We start from the raw sequence: 12682 nt of genomic DNA on the forward strand, positions 1-12682 counted from the left end.
TACTCGTGACACATAAGATATAATGCCATTTTCATAAGCTCCTTAGCGCTATCCAATTTATCGGCCGTCACTATATACCTTGCGCGGCTGCATGGCATATATTGCTCTGTGGCCACAAGTCATCAGTATTTTGGAAACACCGTTTTCCAAACAGAAACGCCACACTGCGATCGCGTCGACGTTGTCGAGGGCACAGACAGTCCCTCGGGGACCTCAAAATGAGGTAAAATGAAAACACGCTACATCGGGACCCGATTAGTTACGTTTGATATTCCGTCCCACTGTTATATTTTCGTGATAATTATCAACGCATCTTTTTTTCTATATATACAAAAATGTAGTATTATAACAGTAATTTTGTATTTTTTCTTAATAAAACTTGTGGGGCTTAATTATGATAAGTGTTTTTTTTTATGAATTTCATAAAATGTTATTTTTTTGTATCCAAAATTACCATAAAATATTTACGTATTGCGTGCTCAAAAGCTCATACTCACGTATGTTTTTTTAGGTCTGTCGAAGTATATATAAGTTGTGTGTATTTAAATTGTGTTCAAGATAAGTATTTTTTTTAACTCGATAATGTATCATTAAATATGATATATATTCGATCAACAGCTAAAATTATGCTCTACAGTACGTACATTATGTGTAATACGAAATTACAATAACAGTATATACAGTGATAGTAAAACAGTGTTACAGTAGTTCTATTTTATTTAATATGTGTATATATATGTTATATTATTGTGCATCAAATAAAATAGAAATACTGTAATGGTGTTTATTTATACATATGATATACTACATACGTGTGTATGTGTAATCTTACAGCCGTTTATTCGTTCATTTTTGAATGTATAGGTATTAATAATCCTTGAGACTGCTACATAAATATACTTAGGTCGAAGTTGTTTCGTTTCATCACTCGTCCGTGTAATGCTACCAGATCATCGGTTAAGTAAAAAATATTATATTAACATTTTATTTCAATATATATGTTAAATTGTAGGTGGTATATTTAAGTGTTATAAACACCAAAATCCTCTCGTATTCTCTTGTAGTCTTGTTTGGTATTAATAATCTATCACTATTACAATGTATCAGAGATAGAGAGATAGACAGCATTTTATAGTAATAGTTATTATCACGTAATAGTTAACTGTATTATGAAAATTCAAAACGTTTTATTAAAAACAATAAGTCGGGCAGTAGTCGTAGATTTTGGTAATTAGGTTAAGTGAAATCTTTTAAAAAGATACTCTGCTAAGTAAAAATGAATTTGGGTCGATTCAGTTCTGTGTCACACGGTTCGACGTTTTTTCTTAGGCAAATCAAAAATGGCTGAGATATTTGTCCTAGTTCCTAATACATATACATATATATATAAATGTACAAAATATAAATAATATATCAAAAAGTCCTGACTCGTGATACACTCTCGACCTTATAAAATACAAAACTAAAATTGCACGCAGAGTATAAGCTGTATAACAAGAAACTTTGTATGTACACAAAAAAAAAAGTTCGGTATGTATAACAGTTAATAAATAAAAAGTATAATATTATATTGCATATTTGTTATAATATAACAAGATAAAAATTTAAACGACTGTAGATACTCGTAATACGATTTGAACATTATTTCCAAGCATAATCAAAACTAGAAAAGCCCCTTGCTTAGCTAATAAAAATATTTATACGTCTAAAACCTAACGGATACTTATGAACAGTTGAACTAATTTAAATAGTTACCAATAAAGTCGTGTTCTATTTTAAAATAAATCTCAGTAATTTATTCTATAATACATCAATTAAAACCCAGTAGTCATAACTTGTTTGGTGGAATTTTTTTATAATGAAGGTATTTATAAATGATTTTGAGTTTAATTATCACTAATTTCATGTTTCGACAAATTGTCAAGTACACTCCAAAATACTCCCTATTATGTTTAACGACTTGTCGACTTAATAATTTCAGTAGGTACCTACTGATATAAATCACCTACTAAATACTAGAGACTGAATTTGGATACATAACTTTTTGATTAATTAAATAGGTACTTATGTTAAATTTATAATATTGTAGTATATAATTACAGTATTATAGTGTTTGAATAAGTTTACCTAAATTTGTTTATAGATACATAGTACATATTAAATTATTAGATAATGCGAATATATACACATGAATTATAATGTATGTACACGAACACTTTTTACATGTTTACTTTGAAAGAATATACACATATATAGCAATAATTTACGATTATCAAAAGTTAAATTTGTAAGGGTACAATGGATCTTTAAATATCCTATAATTTATTTGGTTTAAGGTCTTATAGAAAATCTAATACAAACCTTAGCAATGACATGAACAATTTAAACATGATTTAAGCCAACTATAGGCTAGTATAATAGTTGCTTATTGCCTGTCTAATTGAGGTTTTCAGCCTTTTCCAAGACAATAATTAATGATGATCACTGATCAGTCTTAATAATGGTATAAGTACTGTAAAAAAAAAAATATTACCATTACAAATAATTAGTTCAATTTATGTATAAAACTCGATTGCGATGTGTCGAGAAAATTATATATTGTAACTTTAAGTAATATTATTTGTGTATATAAATTTATAAGTATATACATGATTGAATTAACATTATCAAACCAAATCCACAGCTAAATCCGTACGGTTTTTTTTTTGAAAATTTAATTTAAAACGACTAATAACTATACAATTATTTAGTTTTTATTTTTACAATATTTGCTATATGACGTATAACATAATATTATGTAGTACCGCGTAGATTACAAAAATAAAATATTTTATTTATTTTATGATCTACGGATTTATCATACAAAATGAATGCAATTCAAACGATTTATGTTATGCAAAAATAGACCCGAGTATTGTAGATTGGATATTTAAGTTTTATTTATCATATTCGGTAAGTATAACGAAATACAATTACCAAGATAGACTTTTTTGACAAATGGCAATATTTTTCTCTTATAGAACTTTCAAATCCCCTAAATCCATACCATTTGTCACTGTTGCTCCTTTACCGCACATCCATAATTTCACTAAAAAATAAAAATATACTCATAAAACCCTTTCATAATAATATAGTATTGCATATTTAATTGGCAGCATATTTCTATATTCATCTGAACATACAAGCGCACAATTTGTAATTGGAAGTTTATCGATGCATAAATATACGTGTATTCATGTATTCACGCAAAATAAATTCAATTTTCAACAATCAAACTTACGCGATTTAGGCATCCGGAATGCAATGACATGTGCTCTGCATCCACTGCAATTATTGTATTGCGGTGCTGGTTACGCGCCGTGCGACTTATAACTGCGGGTACGTAGTGTGTATCGAGTGTATTGTAAATTATTGTATAACGTAAGCCCCCACTCAGTCGAACACAATCATATTAGATTTCTATACAATAATATAAACAGATTAAATGAAAACAATATTACAATGCGTTATGATCGTTAATTCCGAAGAATTACGTCCATTTCATCGTAAATATAGGTACTGCTGTCTGTGTGAATGAAATATAGGCCACGCCGTGTGATGTGATGGAGTTCGCACAGAGTTATGGAGGCATAAACGCGCCCATTGTTTATAAATAAGTGAGGCTGAATCGTGAATTGATGAACGCATACAAGCGCATAAACATTTATATTTATGGACTAAACAGTACTACTCGTCGGAGGGAGAGAGGGAGGGGGGGCAAAAACATCCGTTTAAGAGACAGGCTTAGTCAGGGGATTTTATAATAATTGGAACAGCGAATGTAATTAACGATGAATACACAAGCACAAAACTTAATTCGTTTCGGAAAACGTACTGTACGCACATTATTATTATTATTATTATTATTATTATTATTATATATCATTATATCATTAACATGCGTGTGTATACGATTTCTTCAATATAAATTAAAATGTCAAGTTGTGTAATATTATGTTTTTCAAAAGAAAAGCTGAAAAAAAATGTTTATTACAATATATCATATATTGTGTAAGTATGTGCATTTAATTATAATAATATATATACAAACTCGTCGAAAGAAATGCAATTGTTTTAAACCGTAATTATGCATAAATTACGGGAGACACATCGTTTTAATTTTAATATTTTAATATGATATGATTAATACGTACAGACGTCCTTATATGAAATATACAGATGTACACATTACATTTTTAATAATCTCATTTACATAATATTATTATAATGTGTACATGGCCGCTTTACCGAATGCAGAACTACTATTGTTGATGATAATATAATATATTATGTGTTTTACTAATTTATATAAAATATATTGAATATTGTTGCGTTCGTCTTACCACTCTACCATAATTCATAATGTAGACAATATCATGTTGATATATTAGAAATACTTCGAAATTTCGTTCGCGTTTTAATACTGTGAGTGCCTACCTAGTTATTTCTACTCAACCACGCAGTTGTGAATTGTGATGCAGTAAATTACGTGTACCTATTATGTACGTTTTCATATTATTATTACCTGTATCTATACGGTAGCAGTGAGTCTAGTGGGATGTCTGCATTTTGTTATCGTAAACCTTTCAACCCCAACGCTTCGCTTTATAATAATATACCTTGTAAATAAATCATTTCAAAAACAGAAAAAAAAAGATTAACGTTAAACGCCATTAGTGTTTCTGGTTTATATGATTCGTATTGTGTATAATAGTATATACTTGTTTCAGCTTTTAGAACGGTCATAACACGGAAGTTCCAAATACCTCGCGAAAACGCGTTATTATTATATGACCTCGCCACTAGCTTTTAAAACGATACACTTTTTGTGTCAGATCTATGTGGCTAGTCGTCAAGCGATGTGTTCGCATTAAAACGAATGCTTCGGGGACAATCAAATGACGAACCAGAAGTATACTAAGTTGTAGACTTTATTCTAGAAGGTACTTAAATCCTTTTCTATTTTACTGTCTGGAAATTTTATAGTGTTTATATTGCAAAAAAAAACATAATAATATGAATGCATCTAGAAACACGCGTAGTTTCGTGAAGACACATTTTCCACAGACAGATTTCTCGTACATTTCAATTTGTTGTATTCATCGTAATAAGTTTTGTTTGAAAAACGAAAATAACGGGTACCTACAAAGTTTTAAAATCGATAAAATTATATCCTATTATAATTTTAAATCAGCTTACTGTGTAGTTATATCCATGAAAATATTATGAATAAATATAAGTATATATTGAATTTATATTTGTATTGCGTATTAATATAATGCGCAGCGTAGTTATTTGCACGTTTTATAGCTATAGGTTAAACGGATAGGTACGGCATAGCGTGCTTAAATAACTTAACAATTAACCGTGTTAAGAAAGCAAAATATCAGATCAAGCCATAAAATGTATTTTACCGGGCGGCGTACAAACTGAAATCATTTACTATATAACTATATTATTATTATTATAGTATGTATACAATGAACACCATGCACCTATAAAATGCGTTTTATTCGCAAGTTCGAAATATGAATTCATTTTTTCCACACGTTAATATCAAAAGCTTATTTTATGTGACAACTACACTCTCAGAACATTCTTGCTCTATATTACAAAGTGCACTTTCATGTAAGCTGTTTTTGAACAAAAGTGTTTCATTTTCACACACGTCACACGCAATAGTGTGCGTATTAACAAACCGCATGTTCGAAAGAGAAAATGATTATGATCAAAAATAAAAAATAAAAAATAAAACATTAAACAATATACACGATTATTAACATTAGTACACCTTTATGGGGCTTTTTATCGATTTATATATTTAGCCTAAAATATAATATACATATATATGTATTTAAAACACTCTTAATTTGCATATATTTCAAAATACAAGACCAGTAAAATAATTATATTTAGCCACATAATATTTTCGTAAATTGTACTACATACAAAAATAAAGTTGACCCATAGACCTGTCAAGTGAATGGGATTTATAAAAATAAAAAATGATCTAAGAGTTTATTATTTCACTTGTGGAGTTATGGGTACGGGTCACACCTCCAATGAAAAAAGGGTTGTTTTCTATTATATTTTTCTTAGGCTCTAATATTAGCCCGTAAACAGCACACTATTAAGTGTTTTTCATAAAATAATTACTGTAGTTTACCGTGCGTTATTTATGAAATAGGAACGTGGATAATTATTATAATTCGGTCTCATAGTTTAAGGTCGACGACTACCTAACAACCGTATAAAAATATTCTTACAAAACCGACGATTAGGTACTGCAACAGTTATAACTTATAACCTATTCAATCGATCGTGTTTTATTAAAAATTATGTTAGTTGGTGGTCAATGTCATGAAGTAGGTATTTTATATTGTAATATAAAAAAAAGTTTATAAAATACCTCTATATTAGGTATACAGAGTGATTCTTTTGTCGATAAACACTCATTATTTTAAAATCTATGAACTTTTTTTAAAATATTTTTTTATATAGTTTACATTCGAAAAAAACAATTCAAAAAAAAATTATAAATTTGTATGAATCAAAATAGTCTGAAAAATATTCTGCTTCCAATTATGAAATCAAAGATGAACGTGGTCATTTAAAAATATAAAAACTTAAAAAAATTATAATGATAAAAATAAGGTTTTTTTAAAAAAAAATTGTCTTATTTCGACTAGAAATTATATAAAAAAATATTTTTCCAAAAATGTTAATAGATTTTGAAATAATGAATGAAATAAAAGAATATATTAATATCGTAAAAAAAATTTGAAAACTAACTATATTATTATAAATAGATATTTGAAAAAAAAACTATTCTATGACGTAAGACTTTATATAATATTTGCATTTTACGTTATAATATCTCTTGGATCGATGATCAAAGACGATTTTATCGGCCTTTTCATCCTACGTTTCGTTTGGTTACCACTTCAGTTTAATTATACGCGAGACTTGCCCATACCTTTCGTCCAACACACAAATAGGCGACCAAAATAGGGTCGCCTTTGAACTCAATATTATGTTATTATTTATTATTATTATTATTAATATCATTATTATTGACCAGTAGGTATCCGTATTCGACTGTACCGTCTGTGAATCGTTTAATATAGTATAGTAATGTGTAACACTAAAGTGAATTACAAAATGCGTACCAAATCCTAAACCGCGAGTCCTATGAGTGTATTTCTCGTACATTTTTCGTCACGTCTATACCGTCAACACGGCGATTGGCGAGCACGTAATTACCGCGTTCGCCCCCCACACGCGACATGACCACTATTAAAGACAATATAGTAATTATTTGTAATGTGCACAACGATAAGAGCAGTATTTCATACAATGTTATTATATTAATATTATTATATTTTAGTTCACTCTAAAAAAAGGACTGTATTTCGATCGAAAACCGAGTAGTCCTTTCAACGTTTATATCATAAAAAAAAAACGCACATGGGTTGTATTAAATAGCAGTGACTTTATTATAGTGTACTCAAACCGGGTTCTCGATGATCGTCTACGGATGCCCCAGCCATTACTATCGTTAGTGGTCCGAATCGATTAACGTATTAAATTTGCTACATTTGTGAACAGTCTCCCTAAGTCGAATAGTACTTATTGTTTTTTTTCGCCCGCATACGATTGGTGGCGAAATGTAACGATACGTATAATATTATAGTGAATTATACACGATGGTAATAATTACTTACAAAATGTAGAGTAACTAATTTAGTAGTCACTCGCTGGCATGGCATTTACAATTTCCTTTAAATTGGTCTTTTCAAACATAAACAAAAGCATAGAGGTGCAAAATAAAATAAAAATCGTATTATTTAATTGTTATATTTTAATGATTTTAATGCTTATCAATTATATGAGATTTTATTAAGAAGATTTCACGCTTTAAAATTCACATGATAACTATTTTTAGATTTTGATCAGAGCGATAAATTTATTGATTTTACAATGAATTGTGTTTTTTTTATCCGTCATAACTTACTGTAGCAATAAAAATGTTTCAATTTTTGAACTTTATATAACTTAATTTTACTCTTATTAAGCTACTGTAGCCGGTTTTTATTTATTTACGAAATTTGTCAACATCACGAAAATTTACAAATTATTTATGTATATACTTAGTAATGTAGATTGACAGACCGTTTTCGCTCAGTATCGTTTTTTCTATGCAATTATTTATCATTGAATTCAAATTTAACACATAAATTATAATGAATTATTCCTGAATGACTAGATACACTACTCTTTTAGTACAGCAGCTACCTACTATCTCCCTTTTTTATTTTATTTTTTTCTGTAAATTGTTTTATTATACGTATCCATTAAATGTAGGTAAATAAAGTTATTAAATTCTACAACAATTTTATAAACTAAAATAAATTAGCTTATTAACATTTTATATATTATATATTAACGTTATCCAATCTACCAGGTTATTCATTCCTCGGCAAAGTGTTTTATTTTTTTATTTAACTTTAAATTTATTCTTGACACAATTACAATAAAAATGTCATCGTTTTGAAAATATTTAGCTAATATTTAAATATATTTTAATTCATTATTAATTATTTCAGCATTATTATTTATATAAATATTTTATCATATTCTAAAAGCCACAACGTACGTTATATAATATATTATACCTTATATAAAATATGAATATATTGTCAATTAATCATGTCGCAAGCTGGTCTACTGGCGAAGGTTTTCACCTTAATGCTGAATATAGCAGTTATGATGTCTAAACCTGAGTTCAACACGGCGTGCTCCTCGATTGATCAATCAGAGCCAAAATACCTACCCGGACTCGACCTGTCAAGCTATATGGTCTCACGGGTCCACTGAAAATACGTTACAATGCAATGCCAAATATAGTAGGAAATACGTCTGAACCCGAGAATAAAGGCCCGTCTGTCTGGTTGGTTTAAACCAAGCCAGGCCCGACCAAACACAAACTGACAATGGCTGCTACCCGATTAAGTATTGTTTATCTTTTTCACGACCCGATTGAGCACAGATGCAATTAAACAATAGGAATCCAAAAACATCAAAATACGATACCACTGACCACAGAAATACGTACAAATTTTCCGTTTTTATTGTTTATAAAATAAATATTTGTCAATATTTGTTTTACTTATTAAAAACTTATATAACTTTCAATATAATATTGTAATTTTTATGAACTCAATATATCTTTATTCTATACTTAAAAACTCCAATACTTGCCGTTATTTCATCATTCCGATAAAAAAAAAAAAACATTAATTTCACTGCAATTTTTTATCACATTTAGAGTGTATAAAAAAAAGTTATTTTTATACTAAAATATTAAAATAAAACTATGAAACGAGTAACAAAAAAAATCGACTAACTACTAACTACTGAAAGTTACTCTTGAATAACAATATTAAAAAAATCGGATAGCGTAGTAGTTTATCTCAAAAATCACAAAAATATAATAAAATATGTGTATAACAAGTAAAAATCGCTCAGATGATTGTGTAACCCGGACTCGTGTAATCGGCGAACATATTATATAAACGCCAATGCATGCGTGTTTTCTTACTCTACGGCGATGACTCATAAGTCGTAAAACACAACGATGATTGACGAATATTCACCAATATTCATGAAAAATCGTCAATTCGTTTGACTGTGTTTAATCGGGTTGTTCAAAAACAGGGATTGAGTTCAATTGGCTTCCACCGCAATCAATAATATCGATGGTCACACTTTCTGATAATACGATGACGGCGTGTAGAATCGAGATCATGATAGCGTCCCCCCTCGGCGATTCAAACGACCAAAGTGAAGAAATCTGAAACAACGGTTGTAACGATTTATAAAAAATGCCGATCATTATGATATCGGACGTAGGAATTTAACAGGCAAATATTTTTCTATACATAGATACATAGTCCAAACGATTCATGCTGTAAATCCTAGGTGTTAAGTTTATTATATACAACGTGTACAATCGAAGACAATAATATTAATATATAACAGTTATTTATTCAAATTACTCGTGAAAATAGTTTGTGGCAATTGTTAAATATTATATTATTTATATGTATTTTTACATGTTATATAGAGTACTTAAAATGGCTAATTTAAATTGTATTGATTATTAGAAATAATGTTTTTGTCAATTAATTTAATTGGCTTTAATTTGATATCCCTACTTTAATAATATAACAATAAATTCCAAAAAAATATTGTAAAATTTATTATTTTCGGTTTTTTTTTTTTTTATTGTAATTAACTGATATCAAACAACATTGCATTGAATTGACAAGCTATTCGATTAAGGAACAAAAAATGTTTTCAATATACATCAAACATACTCTAAGAACAAACAGGGTACTCGATTTGCTGCGTAGTAGGTGTCAAGACGTGTACCTCGCCATCGAGTAGGCAACGAATTGAGTAGATTTTAATGTCAAGGATAAATTATTGAATCATAAAAACGATTTTAGGTGACGTCAATAAACTGAACATATACTACATAGCTCAAAATTGGCCTAAATATTTTGAAAATTGCATTCTTTATAGGAAATTAAAATTTTAGAAATTAATGGAATATTTCAAGTATCAACGATTAATATTTTTTAAATAATCATAAAATGACAAAAAACCTTTTTTATGCATAAATATCCAATTTCATAAAAATTTGAATTTCAATAGCGTATTAAAAAAATATGTGCCTTTACGCTTAACTTTCTTTAATATTCTTGTGAAAAAAAAACTTATTGAAGAATTTTGTATTACATTTCCAAGTAGAAAGTATTAATCTTCAACCAGAAATCACCAATAAAGTTGAAAATCTAAACATTTTTACTACCTACTCTAAAAAGGTATGACACACAAAATACAAACACACCCTAATATAATTTTAAAATAAATAAATTCATCGCTTCACTCAAAATCTTTAATGGAAACTATAAAAAAAATATATACAATTATAATCTAAATATGCTCTATTGCTCTACCGTTTTATTATTTATACATAAACAAAACTATAAAAATAAATTATTTTTAATAATAAATTATTGTTTTCATATTTATGTTTGTGCATTTGAAAAAATAATAACATAAAAAAACATAAAATATCATGTTCTCCTTTATATTATAAACAAAACTGATTTCTTGATTAGCTAGTGTATCCTGTAGAAAACGAAACAGTTTTTAACAACAATGTTGTAATCGTGCAATAAGAATTAGGTGCACTTACACGGGACCACTTATAAAATATCTACTTAATAATGTATTTACTAATATTTTTGATTTAAAAATTTAAATTTTTTAAATAATAGGTACTTTGGAATTACTTATTTAAAATCGCTTAAAAAAGCGCGGGTTTGAGGCCTCTAACTTTATAGTTATTTATTATTCATTTTTCGTTTTTATTACTCACTGCCACCAATTTATAATAATGACATTAAAAGTGAATTCTAACAATATTGCTGATAAAAATAATTGAGTATTTCAGTTAACGACCACTTAAAATATATAAACACACAATAGGTTAGGTACCCATACAAAATAGTTGATACGAATATTTTTGATATATGCCTATTGTTATTGTATTTTCAAAATAAATTTAAATCAGTATTGTGTATATATACTTTTTAATAATAATGGCTATTGGTAACTTGTAAGTAGTTACAAATTTCGAATAAATATACCGATGGTAAAATATTTCCACATCTATAAAAACAAATGATTAGATTATAGGTTAAAAATTAAAAATACATTAGTAAAGTATCGTTAGGTACTTATTAATAATAATCTATCCAAATTTCTATAATACCTTGTTATTCGGATTTATCATTAATCATTATTAGTGTTTTTTTTTCATAAAATGTTGTATGAATAGTTTAGATTTTGAGCTTTTGATTTTTATAATATATTATAGGTACCTATATTTATTTTAGATTCTGAGCAAAGCGAAGAATATATTGATTTTACAATGATGTTTTTTTTTTAAGTTCTTTTGTGATCATGTGTGCGGGTAAAATCGCGATGAATTTTCAAAAGTTTCAAAAACACCTTAAAAGATTTGTAAATAGATTAAGTCATATTTTTTTCTCTTTATTTTCTTAAGTAAAAACCTTAGACCAATTTCGGATAAATTTTGAATTGGTATCAGGAAACGCAATTTGTACAGAGCTTTGATAAGATTAGTTTTTCAAATGAAATCATTTACTATTTTATTTTTAAAATATAATATCATTACAGTGAATACTGTACTATAGCAGTATGTTATACTATAGCCTATGTTTCTATTGTAGTAAAAGCGAAGTGATATTAGTGCCAAACACATATTGTTCCTAAATATTTTTTTAGTTTGATTTTATTACCCATGCATCACTATTCAACCCACCAACGTGACACTTTTATAACAATTTTATCTCTATTTGATAAAATCTTTCTTATTAAAAAAATATATTTGAAAATATTTTTTATGCTTTAAACGAATATATATATATATATATATATACTTTATTTATTATTAATTGCTATTAGTGATTAATAAATGTATTCAACAGCTAACGAGATTATATCATTATTTATACTAAACTAACAAATATAGGATGTTAGGCGTTTT

At 27.7% G+C, this 12682-nt stretch overlaps 1 protein-coding gene across 1 annotated transcript in view; it reads left to right on the top strand.

Moving 5' to 3' along the window:
- LOC132929375 (uncharacterized) overlaps positions 1 to 12682 on the top strand; it is a 208479-nt gene that overhangs the window by 102235 nt on the left and 93562 nt on the right. The window lies entirely within an intron of this gene.

This window comes from Rhopalosiphum padi, chromosome 4 (assembly GCF_020882245.1).
Source record: "Rhopalosiphum padi isolate XX-2018 chromosome 4, ASM2088224v1, whole genome shotgun sequence".
Lineage (NCBI taxonomy): Eukaryota > Metazoa > Arthropoda > Insecta > Hemiptera > Aphididae > Rhopalosiphum > Rhopalosiphum padi.